We start from the raw sequence: 25,781 nt of genomic DNA, 5'->3' as shown, positions 1-25,781 counted from the left end.
CACTGTGAAACTCTTTCAACATCTAATCCACTGAAATCTTTGAGTGCCAGAAAAATCTACACAGCGAAAAATAATTTCATTTGGCATATCTTCAAACCAAAGTAGAAATGCAGGACACCAGCATAGTTTTCAAAAGTAAATGCTGCAATGAGATCTATATCTAAAATTGGTTTTACATGAAAGATCATAGTCAAGACTACACTTCAACCATGTAATAAAACAGAAAATAGGACTTTTTACAATAATGTAAGTTCTGCAAGCTTCATTCTTTAATGTAACACCAAGGAATTCAAGATAACGACTTATGATATAGAAAACGCCAATGACCTATTTTGCTTTTTTTTTATAGAATAGAACTTATAGACACCAATAGGACAATAAAAAATATAGTGTAGACAATTACATGCCAACGAGAAAAAAAGCCAGAAACAGCAAGCAAATAGAATAAAATAAAAACTTTACCTATAGTAAACTAAAGATTCAAATGCAGTTGCAAGACAAACGATAAACCAGGATAGCTGATAGTACTTCAGCATCTGTTCCTATTGGTAGTAAAACAAACAACATTCCCTTGCGCAAAACACGTGTTTCTTGATTAATCTTCATATCATGTACACTCTTTAACAATGTAACGTCTCAAATTTTACTCAAGAAATATTCTAAAGCAAATGTCTTGCTCATTAAAGTTGGCAGAATATGTATACATATCCACTCTTTGTCTGTACTTCTACATGTCCATAAAGTGATGTTGACAGCAATGCATCCAATGGCAACCCGCCAGATACTCAAGTCACATTATTGTATAGTATTGTATTGTTTTGAGTAAATAAAAAAACGATACCCTTCTGCTGGAAAAACCGTTAGTTTGTATCCTGATAATGTATCAGCTAGATTATTTGTTAATCCGTGGCAACAAAATGAACATCGAAAAGCGTTATCATTTTCTATCGTATAATTACCTTCTAGGCGCAATTAAGATCTTTGATAATAATTTGCATAAACGAATGTTACGCGTTTCACAACGAAAGAAAAAGAACATTAGAAGATACCAATTTAATGTACCGTTTGTCGTCACCAGAATATCGTAATTTTTAAGTTATGCAATAGTTGAAACTAGTGCAACATGAACTGCTTACTGTTTCTGAACGTGAGGTCAATCTTGATCATTTTTTTTATCATATTATCTTTTTGCGTTTAGCAAAAGTATAACAATATCGTTGTATGTTCATTAATTATAGTTTCTAACTGACCCGTAGGTATCTTTATGACCATCAAAACTGGAATTTATAGAAGGATAATTATATCGCTTTTTTTTCCTGTTTTTTTTTTTTTAATTCTTTTCTAAAAAAAATCCTTGCCAAATCCAATGGATAATTAAAAAAAAAATTCTCCAAATATTAAACATTTAAAATATTGAAGCATTTTACTCATCTGACTATTTTTAAAGTCTTTCGTCGCACGGTTTTCATTTTCTATATTTTGCTTTAGAAAATATTACAAAATACAAGCAGAAGTAGGCAGTAGTAAATTCGAAATGTGCAGTGATATAAAAGTTGACCAATAAAATTCCCTTATTTAACTCAATACCAGAGATGTTTTTTTCTGAGGTTATAATAAAATGTATGAAAGAACGAAAGATACAAATAAATGGATTGTTTTTCAAAAACATATGCACTTTACTCGAATGAATCACTGATATAACATAATGCAAAAACTAGTATTTATTCAGTGAGATGGCTAAAAAGTATTTACACAACTTGATCTTATCTTAATCCTTTCGTTTTGTTAGTCGAAGCAGTGGGTGTAGACATTAAATTTGTTTTATTAAACAAACATAAGTTGTTATTGTTGGCATTTGTTTTTGTATAGACCAATGAAAGTATGTTCTTGATATTGAAGACTTGGTCACTTTGATAGGCCACTAGTCTGAATGCCATATGTTGAGATAGTAGGTAAGATAAATTCGTATACACAGTATGCAGTGACCTAATACGATAAATCGTTTCAGACCACTAGCACAATGTGTAACTAATAATATAACTTTTAATGCATATATCATATTTGGGTAATTTTGGTATTGGTGAACGATGAAGGACTTGGGATCGCTGTAGAACCCTTGTTGAATGTTTTTTCTTAATTACAAAGTAAAGAAAATTTAATTGGAGGGTATATTTATGCAATCTAATGACTTTATTTGAACCTTGAAAAACATAAGAGCTAAGAATGCTACAGATCGAACAAAGATATCAATAGTCTAATAAATAAGCTTATTACTGCACATAATTAGAAGTAATGCCCATTCCAATCAAAATTTGTCACCTCTGTTATAAATAATCATGTGTGCTAAATCAACTTTTTGCTGAAAATGGTGTCAAATTACTCTAAAAGTATCATAACCTATTTTGGACATGTAGATGTATACAATTAAATCTCAACCTGAATTCTCAATGTTTGCACTATGAAAGATTTTTATTTTGGAATTTATTTAAATTAATATGTATTCTAAATGCGGCATTTAATGACAATCGCACTTGGTATGCTATATAGATTTAAAATCCCCGAATCTCACTTTAAATCAATTCTAAAACAGTAAAGCTAGTATTACCAACTGGAAGATATAACATGTGATCTTAATTAAGTGTATGATACCAACAATAAACAAATGGTTTATACCAAATATGCAATTTTTCAAATTTGAAGGAAAAAGGAGAGGTCACAATTTTCGTTATATTTTATGTTTTGACTACTTCATATTTATTTTGAAAAACACTTAGATAATAAAAAGTAATAAACAGGCAAGAAAGTTATCACTTGCGTAGAAATTAACAAACTAAAATCAACAAATCACAAAATGGTCACTAGTAATATCCACCTGCAACTTCCTTGTACAACCTATAAGACAGTTCAAGTCCGTGTTGAGCTCGAATTTAGAAAAATGAAGATCGAAATAAACCTATATATGTTTTTGTTTTCTATAAATATATCTTAGAGTGCAATTGGTAATAGAAGAAGTCGATATAGCAATTTTTGTTCAATGCGGTATTAGATGCGTATTCAGGACTGAAAAGACAATAATTTTGTCGAGCCCTTTTGTGATTATTATTATACATTTGCTTTTTTTTTTATACCAAAACATATTTCATGATGAGAGAATTTGTACATCATTTCAGCTTCTGAGACATGTTGGAGAATGTGTGAAGTAAGAATATTTGTGAATTAAAACTCAATTTGAGTAAGGGTCCATAAGTCACAGTTCAAAAATCTAGACCATCGATCGTAGATTTTTAATTCCGGTAATTTTGAGGTATAAATATGTTATAAAAGCGTACATTGAAAATTTCCAAAAAATATTTATACATTTGTTTATTCATATTTAAAATATAAAACGTCAGATGAACTCGTTTTGGCGTATTGGATACGTTTATGGATACTGGCATCCGTTTGCAGAAATCCATTTGTGTTTATGCATTCAAATTTTACATTTAATGCATGCCTTAATTCAAACTTAAGATTTTCCATTCGAATAACCTTTTTTCGAATAATTTTATATCAGAAAACCAAGTGACAAACGTTTTTTTAACCAGGAAAACCCCAAAAACATTAAAATTTAAAAATACGTTTTTCTACAAGTATAAAACATATTTTATTGACAAATAAGTTTAGCCTTTGAGTGGCTTACAGTCTGAATTTATTTTTCTATAAATTTTAAAGAATGAAATTAGAATTCTCTAGAGCTCCATATAAATGTTCTTCGAATGTGTGTCCAATATAAAGAGTTTGTTTTTAATAATCAGCCAGATTCACCTATTTACAAAGAAATTTACAAATATTTTAATCATGATACATATTAGTGCTCATAACAACAAAAACATAAGGTAGATCATAGGTATATATTTCCTCAGATAGAATTTTTTTATACTTTGCCAAAATAAAGATTTTTCTATGCTTTTTCCAAATATATAATAAAAAGTGTGGGTCACCGTGCTATTTTTCAAGCTACGGGTCGTACGAAATTGCACAAATTTGCTTAGATTGTTCATGAAAAAACACATATTTGTGCTCAAAAAGAAATCTATGAGATAGAATTTTGAAATATAATATGAGAAGATATGTTTTATAATATGCTTTAAGAAAATAAAAAGAAAAAATGGTGTCACCGAACTTGTTTTTTTGCTACAAGTAAAAAATTTAAATTTCCCTATCAGTCCAGTATAATTTTTTTACTAAATGAGTTATCTCCCCTTAAATGACCAAGCTGAAAAAAATATTCTAAAAACACAATTGTTTGGTTTTTATTTAAACATTTTGAATAATGCAATAAATCACCATCATTAAATAAACAGTCTAACCTATAAATTGCCTATCTGTCTCCAAATTTGCAGATTTGGGCAAAGATCTAGACCGATTGTGTACTGCGATTGTACAATCCAAGATGGCGGTATACCATGAATCTGTGTAAATAAAATGTGTATTATTTCAATGGAAAATGAAAAGATACCAACGGAGCAATCAGAATCATTAGCTAAATAAGCATTAACAACATGGTCAAAAGAAAAAAGACAAAGAGGTCATTATAATGAGAATTAAAAACCCACTCACAAAACTCATAAAAGATAACAGGTTTGTAATTTGGTGTTCTTAAACACGTATTAATAACCATTCTTGATCTGGATCTGGTTTACAGAATAGAATTAATAATGGTACAAAAATATAAAATAAAGGGCAAAAAATAAAGAAGTGAGAATAATGGCGTGCTAAAATAAAAAGAATAGCGAATAAGGGGTCAAAATATGAAAGTAAAGAAAAGTAAAAAACTGACTTTAGCATACAGAAATGAAGACCTCCCTACTCTACCCAACTAGACCCTCATTTAAACATAAGGTATGGAACTCACTGCAATACAACATTATGTGATGTGCACTTGACATTAAATGCTGTGCAATCACACGGACATCATTTAAACGTGACTGCACATCAAAAAATGGCAAGAACACACATATTTGCATATTGTATAATATCAAGTGCACATCATATGATGTCGTTTCCACATCATAAAAGGTTGATTTACACCATATAACTGAAAAATCACATCATGTAATGATAAAAGCACATGATATAATGAAAAGGACATATTGAGACAGTTTTGGCGTTCCATACATAAGCTCGTTACGTTACCTTGTTTTGTTGTCTTTTACTTCAACATCTACCTCGATCTTTGTAACACAGGTTCCCTTCTGTATCTGATGAAATATACATAAAGGTTAGTGAGTTTTTACATCTTCGTCTAAACATTTTAATTAACTTTTATAACAATATGCACGCGTCCGCTAATTAAATTTACTGCAAGTTCTCAATTCTGTGTTAACTGTTAAACAAATAATTTCATAACCTATCAAAATTGAAATTGTTCAGGTGCACCTCACCTCAATCTAAGCCATTTAGGAACCAGGAGGTTTAACTACCGAAACTAAAATTGATTCATATTTAGATCGTTTCTTGAGATTGAAAAAGATAGATAAATCAAAACTAGAATCTATGACGAACTTGACAATTTTGTTTTTCTCTCTACCCCATCGTATGGCGCTACATTATTCCATTGATACATAACGCACTTGCATGTTCACATTATATGCACTTCATTAACAGGGATGTGTTTCCAATTAAAGAAATCCTCCAGCAAGGAATAACAACATTAAACGACATTACTCAAGTTCTACGGTCACTAATTGTTTGACCGAATTTAAGTTTTTTTGTCTCAACTCACAACTCAATCTCTATCACTGAAGAGACATTTATTGTCGAAATGCGCATTTGGTGCAGAAAAATTGTTACCGTTAATGGTATTATTATTAAAACAGACATGTTTTGCGCTCCTAGGTCTTTTAAAAAAGACAACAGAAAAGTCGTCTGATCTGTAAATTTACCGAGTTTGTTCTATTCTCTATCGTGACATGTTTGGCGTTGCCCGTCAATGCACATATAACTGCGCCATTTGGAGTATCCAAAGCAAGAGACGCTTACCATGTCAATTCATATATAATTGTGCTATTTGGAGTAAATGGGATTATTCCCTCAGGATGTTTTTCTTGCTTTGAATACTCGAAATTGATCCTCCAGTTTTGGAACATCGGTATACTGCTGTTGCCTAATAATCTGGACGCTTCCTGAACAATATCTGATTGTTGTCATTATGACATAAATGTTTTTACAAATTTCCAGCCACGAATCACACGATCTTGATCCGGCTTTTGACAAATTTTAATTGGGAATTGTCCTTTCGAAGACGACAGAAAAAACCCTAAGTTTAGTTTAGTCCCCTAATTCTATTAACCTTTATGACATTCCAACTCGCATACAGTAATACATCTATGTGGTATGATTGTCATTGATACCTAAATAAGCAAAGCAATTACCATATAGTCAGCTATAAAAGCTATAAAAGACTCTGGTATCACAAAACGTGAAACAATTGAAAAGAGAAAACCAACGTTGTTCTTCTCTGTATGAGTTCCTTGAATCTCTGTAGTGAGTGACATATTGACACAGTGAAGAAAAATTAAAACTTGAAACAAAAATTGACAATAGAATTTCACTCTCGCCCAACTAAGGCATTCATCAACTGCACTATCGTTATCCTATAGCTCTTAATGGGTCAAAAATGTTAATTTATGTTCAATTATCCTGAAGTAGGTTCCTACCTGACCAAAGCAACCACAAATAGAAGTAGGATATCATAAAAAGGAAAGCCAAATGAAGGATGTCTTTTAGATAAATAGAATAAGGAAATTTAGAATTAATAAACTTGTATTTCGAAATTTAAAAGAATTCAAATTGTACCTACAAACTGCTATTTTATAAAGTGCAGAAATTGTATAAAATGTTATCTATAACAATAAATAATACTAAGTATTTAATTATTATAACAAAAATGATATTAATAACAATATTAATATGAGTAAATGAAATAGACAGTTTAAGATTAAATAAGCAAATTAACAAACAAATGAATTAACACTAAATACATAAATAATCAAACAAGCACATAAAATGAAGAAATAAACAAACATATCAATAAATAAATATATGAATGAATAAAGGGAAGTTAATAAGAAAATCAAAAAGGTTCAAAGCAAAATGAACTAAACACCGATACTCACAAATCGCGTATAATTCACTCTTTTCCAATGTTTTGTCAAACTATGTATCTAAAAAAGGCTTGGGAAATACATTGCATATTTTAATAAGCGGATTTTTTTAGTTTAACCTCATTGTTAAGGGGTACCCTGGAGGCCAATGTATATGGCAATGCGTGTTTTACGGGATTATCATAATAGAAGATTACGAATCTTAAACATTAAGAAAAATAATCATGTATAAATATCCCTTATCATTCGTTCTCTTTTCCTTTTCTTTGTTTTTTGAGGACCTCAATTATAAAATTGAGATTAGAATTGATTTTTTGTTCGAAATTATATTTAATAAAATCTGAAATACTTTTTATTAACTTACGTAAAATTGCCGATTCTTTAACTCATTATGAAAATATATTGTCAACTTGAGGTTTTATATACACCCTTTTCTCTCAAAATGGAAATGCTAAGGTTTGTTTGAAGTCAGACTGAATTCAACGTTCGACAATAAAAAATCTGTTTGTCTCAAGAGTCTGGTGACTAATTTTAATTTCATACATTTTTCCTTGAATTTTGTTCCCATGTTAAATCTTCTTAAAAACAATTCCTCTTCTAATCCTTGTCGAATAGACAAATAGTTTGTTGATTTAAACCGATTCCTTATATCAATTTGCTTTTAATTATTGCTTGGAATGAGGCTATTAACTTGAAATCAATGTGAACTTACAAATCCACTAAACATCAAGATAATTTCAAGAGTAAAACCTACAAAACTTGATTTTATACTGCCACCAAAAAAAAACTTACATAAGTATAAGTTTCCCTATGTAAAATGGCTTCTAAACAATGTTGTTCATATTAAGAAAGATTAACCTCATAAAAACTGATTCAGATTTAAGACTTCTAACGACGAATACTTTTCTATAGTTAGTTTTTTTTCCCCTTGGATATTTTACATCGGGTAAACGATACTTGTGAAGATGAAATACGAAAGTGTTGTATAATTGCCAATTAAACAACTATCCACCAAAAAACCACAACAAAGGACATGTGAACTCCTAAAGTTGTACGACCTTCAAGAATGAGCAAACCCCATACCGTAAAGTTAGCAATAAAAAGCCCCGGATAACAAAATGAGAAAAATACAATAGAGAAAACAAACGAGCTGATCTATGTTAATAACATTAAAAAAACTATGATAGATGGAAACCAACGACAACTGCAATACTATAGGTTATTGGTTTGGGCAGTTTCATAAAGCAAACGATATTTGTTATCTGAAATATCTACTTGGTGTGTATACTTTATCGTTTTTTCATAACTATCCAAAGACTTCGTAAAAATAATCGTTGGCTATTTATTATCTAGATCAAACTAAAACACGGAAATAAATATAATTTAGTTTTGATAAAAACGTACCTTCCTAATTGAAAATAACAATTGTTCTCTAGTTGCATGTCATATTGTTTTCTAAAAGTGGTTAATTTAACTGCTGATTATAGTGACTTTATACGCTGACAAATGCATGTTTTGATGGATTAAAATGAAGTAGATTAAAGTTATTAAGTTCTAAAACAGAAAAGTAATCTTCATGAAACAATAAATTCCACCATATTTTCGTGCCTAAATTGATTATTGATAGACCGAAAAAATATGGAGGTGAAATTCAGCTTAACATTTAATGATTTTGCTAAAAAATATTTGTATCATTGCTTCTTAAATAATTTAAGATTATTATAACATTCTGCTGGTACAGCCTTCTTTGTGTATTACAAAGTAAGTATCTTAGTAGAACAGAAATGGACATTTACTTTTATAACGTGATGTTTTTCAAATAATATAAATAAATTGCGAAACATCATATCGACATTACTGAAAGGTTTGCCTAGTTCTTGTCTTGAATTTATCTCAACATATGAATTATGGAAATGTATGATAACATTAATGAGACAGAAACCCAACTATACATATGAACAAAATAACATCTTGAAATTAATATACAGTTTCCACAATAGACAGGTGTCTACACAATATGCCAGTCTCTCTAATGTCCTGCGTATAAAAAGGTGTGAACTAATTAAACTGAAATGATCAAAGATCTGTCATAAAAACCAATATTCGCCCCCCCCAAAAAACGAAAATATCACATAGGACAACCACCTACGATGTTCCTGAACTGGGACAAGCAAATTGACATGTCGCGGCGTTTAATTAACCAATGATACCATGCTTATATCAGAGACATACATACGCTATGTATATATGTCTCTGTTTATATTTAGTCTAAATACAAGTCATCTAGTCTTGTCATCTAGTCACCTAGAAAAATCCAATTGCACGAGTTCGCATTCTATTTATATCTATAATTATATTCATATCGGGTTATTTGACCGTCGGCAGTCTTCGGCGACCACCTCGACGGTTGATAAGATGGCGTCTAGACTGAAATACACACGAAATACAAACACATAGTATCGAGTCCATGCATTGGTAATTGTTCACTTTAGACTTTTTGTAAGTTTGATATACGTTTTAGTAGGTTATAAATCAAATATGAGAATTTGAGTCAAATCGGTGAACAAGAATTTGACAGCAAATGCCCCTTAAAAGAAAAACATTTAATTCTGAAATTAACACTTCATAAATAACAAATAATACAAATACAAGTACAATGATAAAGAAAATTGAGAAAATCCAATATCAAAATATCTATAACCTCAATTTATAATGCCGTCTTTACACTCTTTGATCGGTACCAACTGTATTTTATTTAAAATATGCAGCGTCAAAAAAGTACTGAACAAACGTTATAGAATTTCAACACAGAAAATATATGTAAGATTTTGATGGTTATTTAATAGTTCAGCGACACATGCTGTCTCCTATACTAAAATGCCAAGTCATAAAGGAAAACAATAAGTTATCCTCGTGCATATACCTTGATGGTGGTCAAATATCGAATAATAAGGTAATAAAAAAAATTACAACTTAATGTATGTAAGTTGTAATAGAAAAAATAGTTTTTTATGGAGTATTTCCTATCCTTATGCAACAATATAAATTACATATCGCGTCTTTAGGTAACAACATAGCCACATCATCGCAGATACTTGCAGGTATAATATCATTATCAAAGCTCAAGAAAACAGTGCAAATAAAATGTATATAAAGATCACTTCCGCAAGGAACAACTCATTCAAGGTACAGGCATACTAATTCTATACATTATTCTATCAGGGAACATTTTAGAGACAACAGTAGTTTATCGGTGTTCAAATCTCATAAATCCATCAAGAAGATACAAATCAAGGTATTAACAATAGAACGGGATGCACGAACCCAAAAGCAGCGAGATCGGGTGTTTCGACAGGGGAAGCTTATCTTGCTTTGAATGCATCACCCGCCATGCGAATCAACATTTAGTCAAATGTCACAATCTGGAAAAGAACGCACTTGATAATATTACAGATCAGACAACTTTCCTTGTATCATAAAATCTATGACCACGTACTTTTGTCACTATGGAGTTAAGACACATAGTATCAGTCAACTAACTTGTGATGGTGAAAGTAAAACGTAAATAGTGTCGATTTAAGTCATACTTCATCATAACTGTGTTGGAGCAGTTTTTGTTTCAGGAGCACACCTTTGTTAATGAAGCCGTAAAGTGTGACCATTTACGAGAGTAAATTGAATAATTGTGACAGGTAAAGGCCATAAGAATGGAGTAAATGGTATGTTACTCATGAGAAATTCGAAGCTTAGAATTGGAAAGTTGAAATCATCACGTATGCCATAAATTCTAGCTAGAAGTTGTCCATCTGTGCCAATATCAAGGAGAAGATCAAGATAATTAGTATCCTTAATCTTAAGTTCACTGGGATATTAAACAACACATGCTAATTAACCAAAGGAACTACATGTAAAAATTCTTTTCTCGAGACCAAAATAAATTGTTTTCTCAGGAAACTACTTGCATATTTAATGTCTTAGTTAACAGCACAAACGAAACTACAACAATAACGTATCCTTAGATTACTAGCAGTTCCTCATCGAACAAAACAAACTAATAATCTAAGACAATCACTTGTTATTTACGATTATTTCCTCAGGAAACATCACAACGTTATAAATAAACTCAACATGGATATCAGGATTAAAATCTTATAAGCCTGACGCGCGTTTCGTAACTTCAAGGAACTTCAACCACAACATGTTGATGGCTTGGTTTCTCATGGAACAGTTTGCACTTATCACCTAGAACACTATACGCACACACTATCTATAGACTATTTCCTTACGAATTCCATGTATCTACGATAGAGTATTTCACAGAAAACAAACGGAAATGAAAAAAAATGAAAACAACACGTTATAAATGTCATGCGTCCGAAGCGCTTTTCTGGATTTACCTTCATCAGGAACGCTCAAAGCCAAATATTTGAAAGCCAAGGATGTATAAGAACCGAAACAGTTGAAGAGCTATATTACTAAATAGGCCCTAAAAAGCGTACTGTATCAGTGTTTTTACTTCCCCAGAGAACAACTAACAGCAACAAGTCCAAGGAGCTATAACTATGCTTAGTTTATAGAATTCAATGAGCACCTTACCAATCATTAATCATGCACAAGCATAGATGATTTCTTGAGCAAACAACATAAACACATCAACAAGCATAATATACATGCATCTTTAGACTATTTCAATTGATACCAGCACACCCGTATATCGTGGGTACTATGAACATATTTGAATTTATAAATTATTTTCTCAGGGAACAATGCAAAAACATACATAATATGACAATGAGGATCTACAGCTAGGTTTTCAACAACAACCAGTGTCTATGGACAGATTGTTATTTTAATTGCATCTTTGAAATTAGTACTTATTTTATAGAAGAATTATATTAATGTAAATTATTATTTCACATGAAAGGAAACAGCTAAAAATTAAATATACATAGATTATTTGAGTATTAACACAAACTACCACCCCAAGGAAACTACATGCACATTAAATATAAAAGTTATTTCACATTGGAAAAACTCATTTCTTAACCCAAGGCACCTCAGACATAATATTGATATATATTGATTCCTGTTGAAACAATTCAAATAGAAAACAAACATATTGCATATAGATATAAGAAGATGTGGTATGAGTACTCTCCATCCAAGTCAAAACTTATAAAAAGTAAACCATTATAGGTCAAAGAACGGTCTTCAACACGGAGCCTTGGCCTACACCAAACAGCAAACTATAAAGGACCCCAAAAACTACTAGTGTAAAATCATTCAAACGGGAAAACCAACGGTCTAATATATATATAAAAAACGAGAAACGAGAAATGTAGAAAAAACAAATAGGAACCTCATTCAGGGAACTACACACATAATGTATATACAGACAGATTTCTTTACCAAGAAACAATACAAACAGAACTACAAGCAGAACGAGTCTATAGATCGTGTCCTCAAACAAAGTTATAACCTCTTGGAACGACAAACTCATTTTTGAGTTGAAAAACTCAAACCAACTATACAAAATAGCTTTAGGAAACTACATGCATACTATGTCTATTGATTTGGTCATAATTATAAATTAACTGTTAACAAAACTTTGAATTTCTCGAAATACTAAGGATTTTCTTCCCCGGGAATAGATTACCTTAGCCGTATTTGGCACAACCTTTCGGAATTTTGGGTCCTCAATGCTCTTTAACTTCGTACTTGATTTTGGCATTAATATTTTTATTTGACCGTCACTGATTATTTTTTTGAAGACGAAACGCGCGTCTGGCGTCCAACATTTTAATGCTGGTATCTGTGATATTTCCTCCAAAGCAACATTGCAATATCCTAAACTTAGTAACATTAATTAAGATTATCTCATGAGAGAACGGAGTAACATGGTTACTATGTATGTAGATTATTTCCGCGGGTAAGAACTTCTAGACCTATTAGTTTGAATCTCCCCCCTCCCCCCAACAATAACAAAATGTACAACGGCAAAGATTGATACATTATATTTTGCTGTTTGTAATATACCCTGGTTTTGTGTTGCTTTCAGTGTATACATCCTTGTGTTTGTTTTGTTTTCTAAAGATGTGTTCAATAGATCCCTGCATTTTCCCACTTTAATAAAGATACTTCAGAATGTGTTCTTTCTAAAAAGAAAAATGCATACATTATCCATGTCTTTGTGTTGTTTCACCGTGAAATAATATATAATTGTTATATTTATATATATATATAAGAAGCAAACATCTGTATTTTTTTTTGTTTCCCGAAAAAAAAAATTCTACCCCCCCCCCCATTTTTTTTTCCCGAAAAAAAAATCTAACCCCCCTCCCCCCAAATGAGTGTGTCGCTTCTCTAATTTAATGTTGCACACATTTCTGATTTTGTTACATAATTCTCAATGAGTATAGACCCAAGTGGTTCCCTCAGGAATTATTCAAATCTTCTTGGCTACATTGTTCCCTATGAAAACTCGTTTAGTTCTCTGTGATTATATCTTTCAATTAGAAAATATTGTATATTTATGTAGATCTACACCTACGTATTATTTTCAAAGGACATTAATAACAGATTGAAGGCGGGTCGATGTGCTTTGATTTCTAAGAAAAAGATGAAAAGACCATATGTTTATGTTTGTTTCAGATGATAAACAAAGTCCAGATGATGTATAACCACCTGTGGATATTGTTATTAGAAGAAATAAAACAAAGCTCTTTCTGTTTGTGTTGATTCTTAGAAAATATAGCACATTCATATCCTAGTGTGTGCTGTTTCCTACAAAATAATGTTAAGATGCATGTGATTTTTTATTGTTTCTCAAATAATATTTAACAAATACCCTTTGTTTGCAATGAAAATAATAATTAAACTTAATAGATTGTGTTGTCCCTTTCCAAGAATAAATAAATGCAAATCTCCGTAAATATTTTTTCTGTTACGATTAAACATTCTCTATGTTGTGAACATTAGAAATACTATTAAATAGGTCTCTTTGTTTGTATTTGTCTTTAAATAAGTGTGGTTATATGGTACATTACTTATCAATGTGCATTGTTCATGAAGGAAATATGGCATGAATGTAGATATCTTAATCTCTTCGGCTTCTTGCAGAAATAATGAAATCATCTCTGCATTTGTATTGTTTCTTAACAATTAAGTGGTTTTTAGACTTCCTTCTAGTCGAATTCACCTTGGAGTTTGGTGCTTTTGTTAATACCCTTTCCTTAAGGAAATGTGATACATATCCATGTGTTTCTGTTTTACCTACGGAAGAAATTGATCTATATATATCGTATTGCTGATATTGTTTTTACCAAAATGTTGTTTAGATTGTATGATTGTTTCCCTTGGTATAATATATTTATTTTTTAGCTTGCATTGTTCACTTTGGAAACAATGTATGTGTTTCTGGAGCAGTGCAGTATTCTCATGAACAGGTCCATCTATCATTTGTTTGTTTTCAAAAGAAATATGATATAGATGTATATGTTTGTATTTTTTCTAGGGAAAATACTGTGGAAATCCCCGTGTTCTTTTTAGACAGATCTTTCTGTTTGAATTCATTTCCTCATAAAAAAAAATCAAATGAAATAGATTAATACTTCAGTTTTTCATTTTGAAAATAAAGCCTTACTTTGTGTTGTTTTCAGTGTATTAATCGATGTCTTTAATTTGTTTCTAAAGGTGTGTTTCATAGATTTAATTTGTGTGTCCCCTTTCCGTAAGCAATAAAAAATCGATACTTTGGAATGTTTCTTAAAGAAAAAACTAAATTGTTTGTGCGTTTTGTATTGTTCCGGAAGGAATATAATGATTGAATCGGTTTGATTTTTTTCCTATGACAATAATGTGTAGATCTATGCATTTGTTTTCTTTCCATAAACATTAATATCAAAATCCGCCATGATCGAGTTGTTCAATGGAATACTGCATACATTTTCTGATTTTGTGTTGTTTCCTAAGTTATAGATAAATATATGCCTGTGTGGTTCATTTAAGAATATTCAAAATCTCCTTGTCTGTGCTGTGGCATAGGAAATGTATCATGTGAGTGTGTTGGTTAATGGAGATGTAAGTACATATTCTGTACAGATTCCTGTTTGCTCTTTTAGGGCAAACAATAATATACAAATCCTATACAAATTCTTCATTTTGTGTTGATCTTAAAGAAAATTTTAAACGAAACAGATTGTTTCCTATGTGTGTGATGTTTTCTATAGAATAAATACACAGTAACATTTGTGTGCTTATTCCACAGAAAATATTATGTCCAAGGAAAGTGATAGCAAGGATCCATTAGTTTGTGTTCAATAGATGAAAAATGCAGGATTTCTACCAAAAGGTACAGGACTTTCATAATAAAATTTTACACACAACAGTCAAAGGTAAATCTAGTTTATTTTTTTCAGATGAAATTTTTATATTGCTTATTTATTTCATTTTTAAGGAAGTGAAGAAAAAATAATATTTTTGCATTTACTGATGAAAATTGTAAGGTTCATGGGATTTTGTGAATACTTTTGTCAAAGGCCCACAGGGCTGTTAGTCAGGTAAATTAATGTCTATCTGTGTTTCCAACCAAAAAAATGCTTACAAATATTTTTTTCTATTGTTTCTTTGCGGATATTTTATTGTGTTGTTTCCTAAGGAAATGTGGTATATTTTATTCGAGTTTGCATTGATTCTTGATGAAATATTGCAGATATCTAACTTTCGTCTGTCTCCTGGGGAGTAATGATCAAATTTGGATTTGTTTTTCTATGGTTCCCCGGCTTCCTAAAGGGACGTTGAACAGACCATTGTGTTTCTGTTTCTACTGAGGAAAGAAATAATTAAAAAGTATATCAGTTTAAGCCGTTGCGATCGAAATAATGTGTAGATCAACACGTGTGTATTTGGACAAAATCCTGAATAAGTGTGACTTTTTTAAAATCCATTCCAGACGCCTTTCCATTCCCAAATTAAGTTTTAATGTTGTCTTGCTAATCATGCCAACATGCAAGCAGATAAATGTAAATGTTGTTGACGTATAGAATTTTGAAATGTTTTTACAGATTTCCACATAAGACCTTTAAAATTAATTTTATTTGGTTATAATTTACGAACAAAGATACAAAATCCGTTGTATATGTACTGATTGATATCAGTCAGAAAGCTGACCCCGGTTTGACCCCGTTTCTTAAAGAAAGAACAGAGGTGACGTGACTACCTTATTTGGGCATATTTTTTTGTTCAAATGGACGAGTCGTTTTCCTTTATAAAGTCGTATCATCTGTTATCAAAGCATGCTGTACGTTATACATTTCAACAGCGTATATTTTTTTAGAAGTTCTGAAGTAAAAATTGTTTTGATTTAACACTTCAAATTTAAAACCAAGCTCGGCATCCGTCGCGTCAATTTTAAAAAAACAAATGAGTTGAGATCTCTGTTTTACTTATGGGAAACAATTGCTTAATTCAAATTATGTGATGAGGCGTTTAATGAAATAGTTTGTGTCAAATGTGTGCAACTTAATAAGCTGTCATACGCAAATGTACCACGTTGATTTGCAAACTTTCTGACGAATTGGTTCCGACCGAATTTACGAGTTACGTCCCTTTGTTGACACTTCAAACTCTGTGTACTATTTCTTTTTAGTACAATATACCGTTATTTACAAGTAAATAAAAATATAATTAAATATATTTTGACTTAATTTGATTTGTTCTTTTGATTATACCCCAGATCTATATAAAACTTTCAGGTAAACATATTCTATCATTTTCATAAAATGCTAGAACGTAGAGCTTTGCAGAAACTTTAATATTTTAGTATTTTAGTTCTTCAATAAAGGAAAGACCTTGCTGTAGTTTTTCTAAAAAAAAATTAATATTTTTCCGCCAAACTTTGAAAAAATTTTCCTCCGTAACCGTGAGACATGTCGAATTCAGGTTCGTAATTTGTATTCGTGTCATAAATACCTATCCGAAACGCACACAGAGTCGTTCATTATTGTCGGTAAACCGTAACCGTTGTAGGTAGAGAAAATCCGAAGAGTAGAATTTGTGAGGACCTTCCTTCTTGTTCAGAAACCATAAGTTGTGGACACCTAGGATCTTCACCAGTGATCATCAATTTATGTGACCTTGAAAATGCTTCATGGTCAATTTTTTTAAGGTTGAACTTGACATTTGACATTTATTGTTAGGGATGATCTCAGAAACCATTATACCTTCAAAAGTCTTGTATATTGGAAAATGTTGGGTCATTAAATGGGAACTTTATTGTATTTTGACCGAATAGACTTACTTTCCTTAAGGGGCAAGACTCCCATTGACGTTGTGCTAAATACATTATAAGGCCATTACTATGAAATCAAAGGTCATAAACACATGGGGTCTTTTGTAATAACATTAGAAACCAATGCCCTTCCTAAAAGTAGTAAGGTCAGAGGTCAATGTCACGTCCTAGATAATGAACTGATGTTTTTGACCCTATTTTAAGGGTTTTATGTGTTTGTAAAGCTTCTCAATGTACTCTGTGGCTATTTGAATGTATATTGTACAATATGAAAAGAAAACGTCTTTTAATTGTTTGCACGCAAATGAAATTTAAGTCAAGGTCTTTCCTTTTCTTACTGGGAAACCCTTACTGTATTTCTTTTGATCATTATTATTCTCTTTCCGGCAAAATTTCCCTTCATAACGGTAAGACATGTCGCTTTCAGGTTCATACTTTGTTTCGGTGTCACAAATACCTATCCTGAACCCACATTGTGAGTCGTAACATTTTGTTGGTACAGAGATATCTGCCTAAAACCGAAAACATTGTTATCATAAAAACAACGTAACCATTATAGGTAGACTAAAAATGAAAATTGAATTTGTTGAGGACCATACCCTGGTAATTCGTTACATTTAGATCGAAAAGATTCAAAGACTCCTTGGTATTCCCCAATCAAAATTAACCGATGTCTGTTGGCCATTAATACTCAGAAAATGTAAGTCGTAAACACCTAAGACTTCATTATGATCATTAATTTATGTAAATTGTTTGGTTGACCTTGACCTTTGACCTTATACCTTCTCAGAAACAATTTTACCTATAGAAATATTGAAAAGTGGAAAATGTTTGAACTATTAATTGAACGTTATCATTTTAAGGTTGTCCTTGACATTTGACCTTTTACTTGGTATGGGATGATCTCAGAAACCATTATACCTTCAAAAGTCTTGTATATTGGAAAATATTGGGTCAATAAGGAGGATCTTTACTACATTTTGACCGAAGATATATGACCTTTCCTTAAGAGGCATAACCCCCTTTGACGGTGTGCGAAAAGACATAATTAGCTATCTTTTTAACTAATGTTTCAAGACCCATTTGGTTTTTTGTAATGGCATCGGGGACCAATGAACATCATGAAGATTATAAGGTCAAAGGTCATGGTCATGTCCTAGATAATGATCTTTGTAGTTTACCCTATTTTAAGGGTTTTATGTGGTTTTTTAAAGCTTTTCAATAAACTCTGCGGCTATGGGAATTTATGTTTTACAATATGAAAAGGAAAGACCTCTCAATTGTTTTTTTCTACTGTTTTAACCCAATAATACTGACAAAGAAATAATATTCTATTGCATAAAGGCCAGGGCTAAACAAAATATGAACACATACTGGATCTGACTAAGTGTTTAAAATTCTAATCAGTAATGTGTGATTCCATTGCAATATATTTTTTATATATTAAAAAAAAAACAATTATCAAAATGATGTTAATGTAAATAATCCACAATCTAAAATAAATGAAATTGTTTGGCAATCTATGTGTTTATATTTCATCAATTATCGACATGTAATTAACTATGAATTTGATGACTTTTATCTCATTCTTAACTCTAATTGTAAAAAAAGAAACATAAACAAATGAATAATAATTGAACTGATAATAAGAGAGACGAAAGATACCAAAGGGATATTCAAACTCAAAGTAAAAAACGAACTTACAATGCCATGGCAAAAACAAAAAAGAACCAAAAGACAAACAACAGTGTACAAAATCACAGACAACAAAAGACTGAGCAAAACGAACCCCACCAAAACCGGGGATGATCTGGAAGTGTGAGTAGATCCTGCTTTACACGCGGTATATATCGTGTTATTTGTGTTAGTATAGAGCCAGTCATAAGTCTAATTCGGTAGGTCACACTTTAGGAAAAAAGGACTTAATTGTGGTTACAACAATTGGAACATGGCGTCCGTTAAGTATTCGAAGGGATGATTTCAACTTGCCCAATTGGAACTCTTGGTTACTAGCCGTCTTGTAAGCAGAAACCTCCTATCAAGAAAATCAATATAGGAGATGCAAGTTATGGAACATCGTATCAACTGGGTGAAAAGTAAAATAACAAAATAACCGAACTCCAAGGAAAATTCAAAACAGAAAGTCCTTTATCAAATGGCAAAATCAAAAGCTCAAACACATCAAACGAATGGGAAACTACTGTCATATTCCTGACTTGGTACAGACATTTCCTTATGTAGAAAATGGGGAATTAAACCTGGTTTTATAGCTAGGTAAACCTCTCACTTGTATGATAGTCACATAGAATTCCATTATATCGGCAACAATGTTAAATTTAAGTTTAATGATTGCAAATGAGACAACTATCGACCAGAGTTCAAATGACGTAGATATAAACAATCAGAAATCACCGTAAATCCTTCAACAATGAGAAAATTTCATACCGTATAGCTATCTATTAAAAGGCCCGACTTGAAAAATCTTAAACAGTTCCACTGAGAAAACTAACTTCCTAGTTTTTAGTTATAATGTATGTTGCTCAGTTTTTCTATGTTGTGTTTATTGTACTGTTGTTTGTCTCTTGTCATTTTTCGTTTTTTGCCATGGCATTGTCATTTTGTTTTCGACTTATGAGTTTGAATATCCCTTTGGAATTTTTCTCCTCTCTTTTATAAAAAAACAAATACGGAAAACCAATACGACAGACAACCACTGAATAACAGATTGAGGAGAGGCACATAAAATTGTGGCGATGGGAAACATTTGTGTGAGCTTTCACCACTCCGCCTATCCTGGGACCATGGTGTAACAGCACAGTTTAAGAACAAACTGTAAAAATCAGTTGCAAATGGTGAAACTCAATAGATCGTTACTAAGCACAAAAACAACTTACTTAAAAATAATAGACACAATGCACAGATATAAGAGTACTCGCAGTTACTGAAAGCTAGTTATAAGCAAATTTTAACTAATAAAAAATCACATTCTCCCACACTTTCATATCAATCAGTTCACATCCAACGGATATAATGTAAGGACATCATAAACAGTCTGAGAAACGCATGACCTAATTTTAACTAATAAAAAATCACATTCTCCCACACTTTCATATCAATCAGTTCACATCCAACGGATATAATGTAAGGACATCATAAACAGTCTGAGAAACGCATGACCTAATTTTAACTAATAAAATATCACATTCTCCCACACTTTCATATCAATCAGTTCACATCCAACGGATATAATGTAAGGACATCATAAACAGTCTGAGAAACGTATGACCTTGTGCAATGTCAAAATATAGATAAAAAGTATCGACATGATGTAGGATCATGAGTACTCAAAACTGTACACATATATTCCCTTGTATTTACCGAAATTAACTGGCTCAATATTGGCTGTCAGCAACAATAAAAAAAAATCGACATCGAAAGGAAAAAACAAGTTTTGTCGCGTTGGATTCATATTTTGCTATGTTTAACCTGAATACAGCGTTGACGCATACATTTGGTCTTCATTTTCATAAAAGTTGATATATCGATTATTTACCGAAACTAAAGGTAAAACGGTGTCTTTTTCTGAGCATTCCTTCTGGGCATGTTGCGAAAATACCTTTTTGATTCAAAATATTTTACCAAATATCCTTCGATATAAAACAGAAACATATAAAACTTGAAATATTTAGATCAAACTATCAAAACATAAAGTGTTGGTAGACTATTTAAAATTTTCAAAACAAATCCTTTTAAAATCAAGGGCAGATAATTATATTGAATCTGATAGATTTGTGTCTTTTTTTTCAAGAAATAAAGCCTGTGACCCCCTATTTGTATTTGATATTTCGGAAGTATTGATGAGAAGCAATTCTCTCAACGAATTTTAACCGATTCTATCGTTTAATGTTTCCTCAATAAGGAACAAAATAAGTTTCTCTTATATAGCCCTTATAAAATAACTGTGATTTCGTTAATTTCAATGTATTTTAAGGAAACGAAAAAGACAAGGTCCGTGACCTCTAGTTTTTATATTGAAATTTGAAAGTACATTGACCCAGAAGTCTTTTAACAGAGTTTAAGAACAGAGATATACAAATTATTATTCAACACTTCAGTTGGGGTCTAAATATTTAGAAAGAAAAATGAACAAATTCGATATTTGTTTGAGGAAGCTGTAAAATGAAACCGCAAAACATGAAGTTTAGCCCCAGTATGTATTTTCCGGCCTGTATAAAATAAGAATTAATGACAAAGGAATCATAGGAAAGATCAACAATGACATTTCATCATCAAACAATGACATTTCATCATCAAACAATGACATCCTCCTGTCAACCAAGTCAATATAAACAGAATAACGTTGTTAAATAGTAACGACAGACTAATTAGATTAGGTAGTGCATCATCGTCTATCTCAATTCTCTGTTGTCAAAGAAAATATAATAATATCAGCAGATCATGTTGCCAAATATATTAAGAACTAGTTAAAACATGATAAAAAAATCATCAAACATACCAGGCTTATAATATTGTACGCCAAACGCGCATTTCTTAGAAGATACAAAAGATTCATCAATGCTAATTTTTGTTTTTGGGATGGTATGACTTGGGTCCAAACTAGCCAATAAATCAAATATGGAGTTTGAAGTGCGAGAGTGAGATGTTGAATCTATGTTGTTCAGTAAAAAGATGAGTTTGGTCTAAATGCATTTATCATATTTTTTCTAAAGGGTCTAACCTTCATTTATCATACTGATACATGTTATTCAGTCATCAAAATTGAATTCAAATCATGCTTAAACATTCTAATAAAGTAAATATCGGAACTCGGTAGGCACCAATTAGACCTTACCTAGTTATGAAACTCACGTATTCCAATCTATCACTAGGAAATGTCCAGGTCACTTTCTGTATTTAATCATGTTCTAGATAATGAGAAATAGAACAAAATATTTGAACCCTTTGTAAATAATTTATGTCACTCGAGATAGACAGTTTTATAGCTTATCCGAAATTTCAAATGGATTTCAAGTTTTTATATATTCATCGCACAAATAAATAACGGCATATTCATGAAAGACGGCTTAACCATCATTTCTGTATTAAACGATAAGAATAGGAATTATTAAACTAAGCTATATGTACAAAGCTCATAAAATTCATGTTATTGGATGAAAAGCTCATCAGACCTCATCTTCAAATATTTGTGAATATGCCTCATCAAGATAAAGTTTAACTTACTAATTTTCTTAAAGCTAACAACACAAGCACATAAGCAAAGAAAGCGAAAAAAAAACAACCCAACAATAACAGCACGGGGGGATTAATCGTGTCACACTCAAAGTCGAACAAACAAGATTCTTGTATACCTATACATTGGAGACCATTTAATATGAACTAGGTTGTATTTTCTGAATTTTTCACCTAAAGGGGTTCTGTCATTACACACGTCAATCAAGATATTAAATTACGCATTCTTTAAATATTAGATAAGAAGATAATTTAACCATATTTTTTTTTCATGACACTAATTCTGTTTTTTTACGGGGGAGGATTTCGTATTCCTCAAACTTAGGTTTGTGTGTAATGTTTTGTTGCTTTATATAAAATGAGTTTTCACCTTTATTTTGGCCATGGTATTGTCCTACCTTCATTGACTGTTGATATTTCATTGCCTTCTGAATTCTTATGTAAAGCTACGTTCAAATTTGGGTGGTGTCAATGCTCCGATTGCGATGTATAGATACACTGAAAAAAAAGAAACGCATAATGTATCTTTCTTCAAAACTTCAAATCATTCTTTTTCAGTAATGCATGGTGTATTGAGCCAAAGATTTTAACTCGAACGTCTTACAGGATACCGAACAAAGAATTGGGAAAAAAAAACAGTCTAACTGATAAAATGAGTCAAATTCCAGTGACACTAAAATCATTTTCTTTTGTGACATCATATGGGACTAGCAATGTTCTTTTTCTCCTTGGCATTAATCGAATCAAGTTTATATTCGGACCTGTGGTATTCTATGCCGTTCATGTTGCAATTTTAAATTGCGTTGGTCCAATGATTGGGATGGAGTATGCATATGAGGAGAGGTATATCAAGTTCGCCCTAAAGATGTTCTATAGGATTCATATCAGGTGATTTTGAAGACCATGGCAATACATTAATGTTGTTTTAGTTATAGGGAGATCATGAGCTGACCCAGTTTGATTTAAACTCTGCTGAAGACATGAAATAATGCTCTGGTGCACGTCAAACTGTCGGCGATTTAGTTTGGTATTGATGTTGTTACGTGTTGATTGGTTAAATCTTAGCATGGCGTTCTTTCCCAGTAACAATGACAGTCGCATGTTCTACACCAAATTTTTTCTACGCGATAGTTTGACGGGTGTTTTAACAACAAGTTTTACACAAACGTTGTTTTTTTGCACGGTAACTGCATTGTTTTTTTTCGGCATTTGATATTTTAAATACACCTTTAATAAATCAATGGCCAAATCTTTAATTATCTAATATTCTTTTTTTATTGTAAACTCTAATTCAAAAATATATCGAGTTTCTCTTTTGCAGAGTGTATAACAAAAAACGACACCAAAACAGAAAAGACGAAATCAGCTTATGTTCACTTTGTCTCAGGAAGTTTTGACCCTAGTTATTCGAGTAAAGAACGAAATTCATCAATATGTAAGCTACCAATCACGACTTGTGGCACAATTCTAACATAAGACAGTTGATACAGTCTCGGACTGGTCGTCAACCAGCAGTGATATCGACTTAGTCACAGCTATTCAAAATTTTTGTATCGATATTGCTGAATTGGATTTGAAACTTTATCAAGCGAAATTAATTGAAACAAAAATGAAATAGAAAATCTGAATTATTAATTAACCCTTATGTGAATCATGTTTAGATATAAGAAATTACACGTGTTAAAGGCTGAACCTCTTGGTATGTTAATAAACTCATGTCACATCTATCACCAAAGACCTGTTGTTAAACACCTGTCTTATCTCTATGACAAATATGTTGTTCTTTCGCAGAAACAGCCCCGAATAACAATGTTTGTGTTTGTAAATCACGTTACATAAACTGCTTGATAACAGAATTTGGTATCAATAGTATAAAAACATTTGACTTCCATACTTCATACATTAGTATAACCCATTTTGAATTTACAGACAGGGTGAAAGGACTAGTCCAACTTCATAAAAAGGCTAATGTATATGTTAATATGTTGTATAAGGAAGGGATACATCATATTTTGTAACAAAGCGATCTGATTCAAGCACAAATTTTCTGAACTGCATGACATCATCAAGATCCTAGATTTTTGGATGGACACAATATTTGCTACGTTTGGGTGCGTTTTTCATCAGACAATCGGCGTTCTTATGGAAACCAAATGTGATCCTCTTCTTGCCAACTTGTCGATTTATTCATATGAGACAGACTACATACAGGAGCTATTCATGAAGAACGAAAAGAAGCTAGCGCTATCCTTTAACTTCACGTTCCGCTATAAAGATGATGTCAATTCACTAATTAATTCAAAGTTAAGTAAATATGTTGAACGCATCTATCCAAGCGTACTTGAAATAAAGTCTATAAAAGACTCACCAGTGACGCTTGAATAAAAAAGTAAAAATGGCCAGATAAAAAACAAAGTTGAAGATCATGAAGAACTCAAAATTCCGAAAAGGTTTGCCAAATACAGCTAAGGTTATCTATCCATGGGGTAAAAAGTCCTAAGTATTTCGAAAAATTCAAAGTCTTGTAAACAGTATATTTATAATTATGACCATATCAATGATAATTCATGTCAACACAGAAGTGTCAACTCAAAAGACACGATTTCAGCTTTCCAACTGTAAAGTTTAAATTTCTATGGAGTAGCACTCCAGCAGCGCCTGCATATAGAGTATATGTCTCACAGTTCGAGGGTCACTATTGAGTCTTTTGCAGACGAAACGCGCGTCTGGAGTACAGAATGTTTAGCCTGGTATATAAGATGAGCTCATTTGATACCATATTCCAATGCTTTAGTTTCATATCATGAGTTCTTGATAGATTTTTGCTGCTTATGAGAAAGCCAATAAACAAGGGTTCTTAGTGGTAAAGTTGAAGTCAACCTTTCGAAAGTGTTACGCCATCATGAGTCAATTGATTTTTATGGGATATGTTTCACAGATGACCGCAGATATGTTTCAATTGTCGTAGCCACACCTCTGTCCTCTTTTTCTCGATTTTGACATCACCGAATGAAACTTTACATCGAATTTGTGCGTCCCATGTGCAACAAGACGGCTCTGATTACCCTTCAGGAGCACCTGAGATCACCCCCGGTTTT

General features: G+C 31.7%; 1 long non-coding RNA gene across 1 annotated transcript; it reads right to left on the bottom strand.

Moving 5' to 3' along the window:
• Positions 1 to 5,184: 5,184 nt before the first annotated feature.
• On the bottom strand, positions 5,185 to 23,183 carry LOC127738953 (uncharacterized). The gene is made up of 3 exons (XR_008000228.1): positions 23,082 to 23,183; positions 22,286 to 22,358; positions 5,185 to 5,240 (listed from the first exon to the last, which is right to left on the bottom strand). It is a non-coding gene; the product is annotated as an uncharacterized LOC127738953 (long non-coding RNA).
• Positions 23,184 to 25,781: the final 2,598 nt, after the last annotated feature.

The sequence above is a fragment of the Mytilus californianus genome, unplaced genomic scaffold (assembly GCF_021869535.1).
Source record: "Mytilus californianus isolate M0D057914Y unplaced genomic scaffold, xbMytCali1.0.p SCAF_4, whole genome shotgun sequence".
Classification (NCBI taxonomy): domain Eukaryota; kingdom Metazoa; phylum Mollusca; class Bivalvia; order Mytilida; family Mytilidae; genus Mytilus; species Mytilus californianus.
The sequence above is the reverse complement of the archived record's forward strand: the minus strand, read 5'-3'. Positions and strand labels throughout refer to the sequence as shown.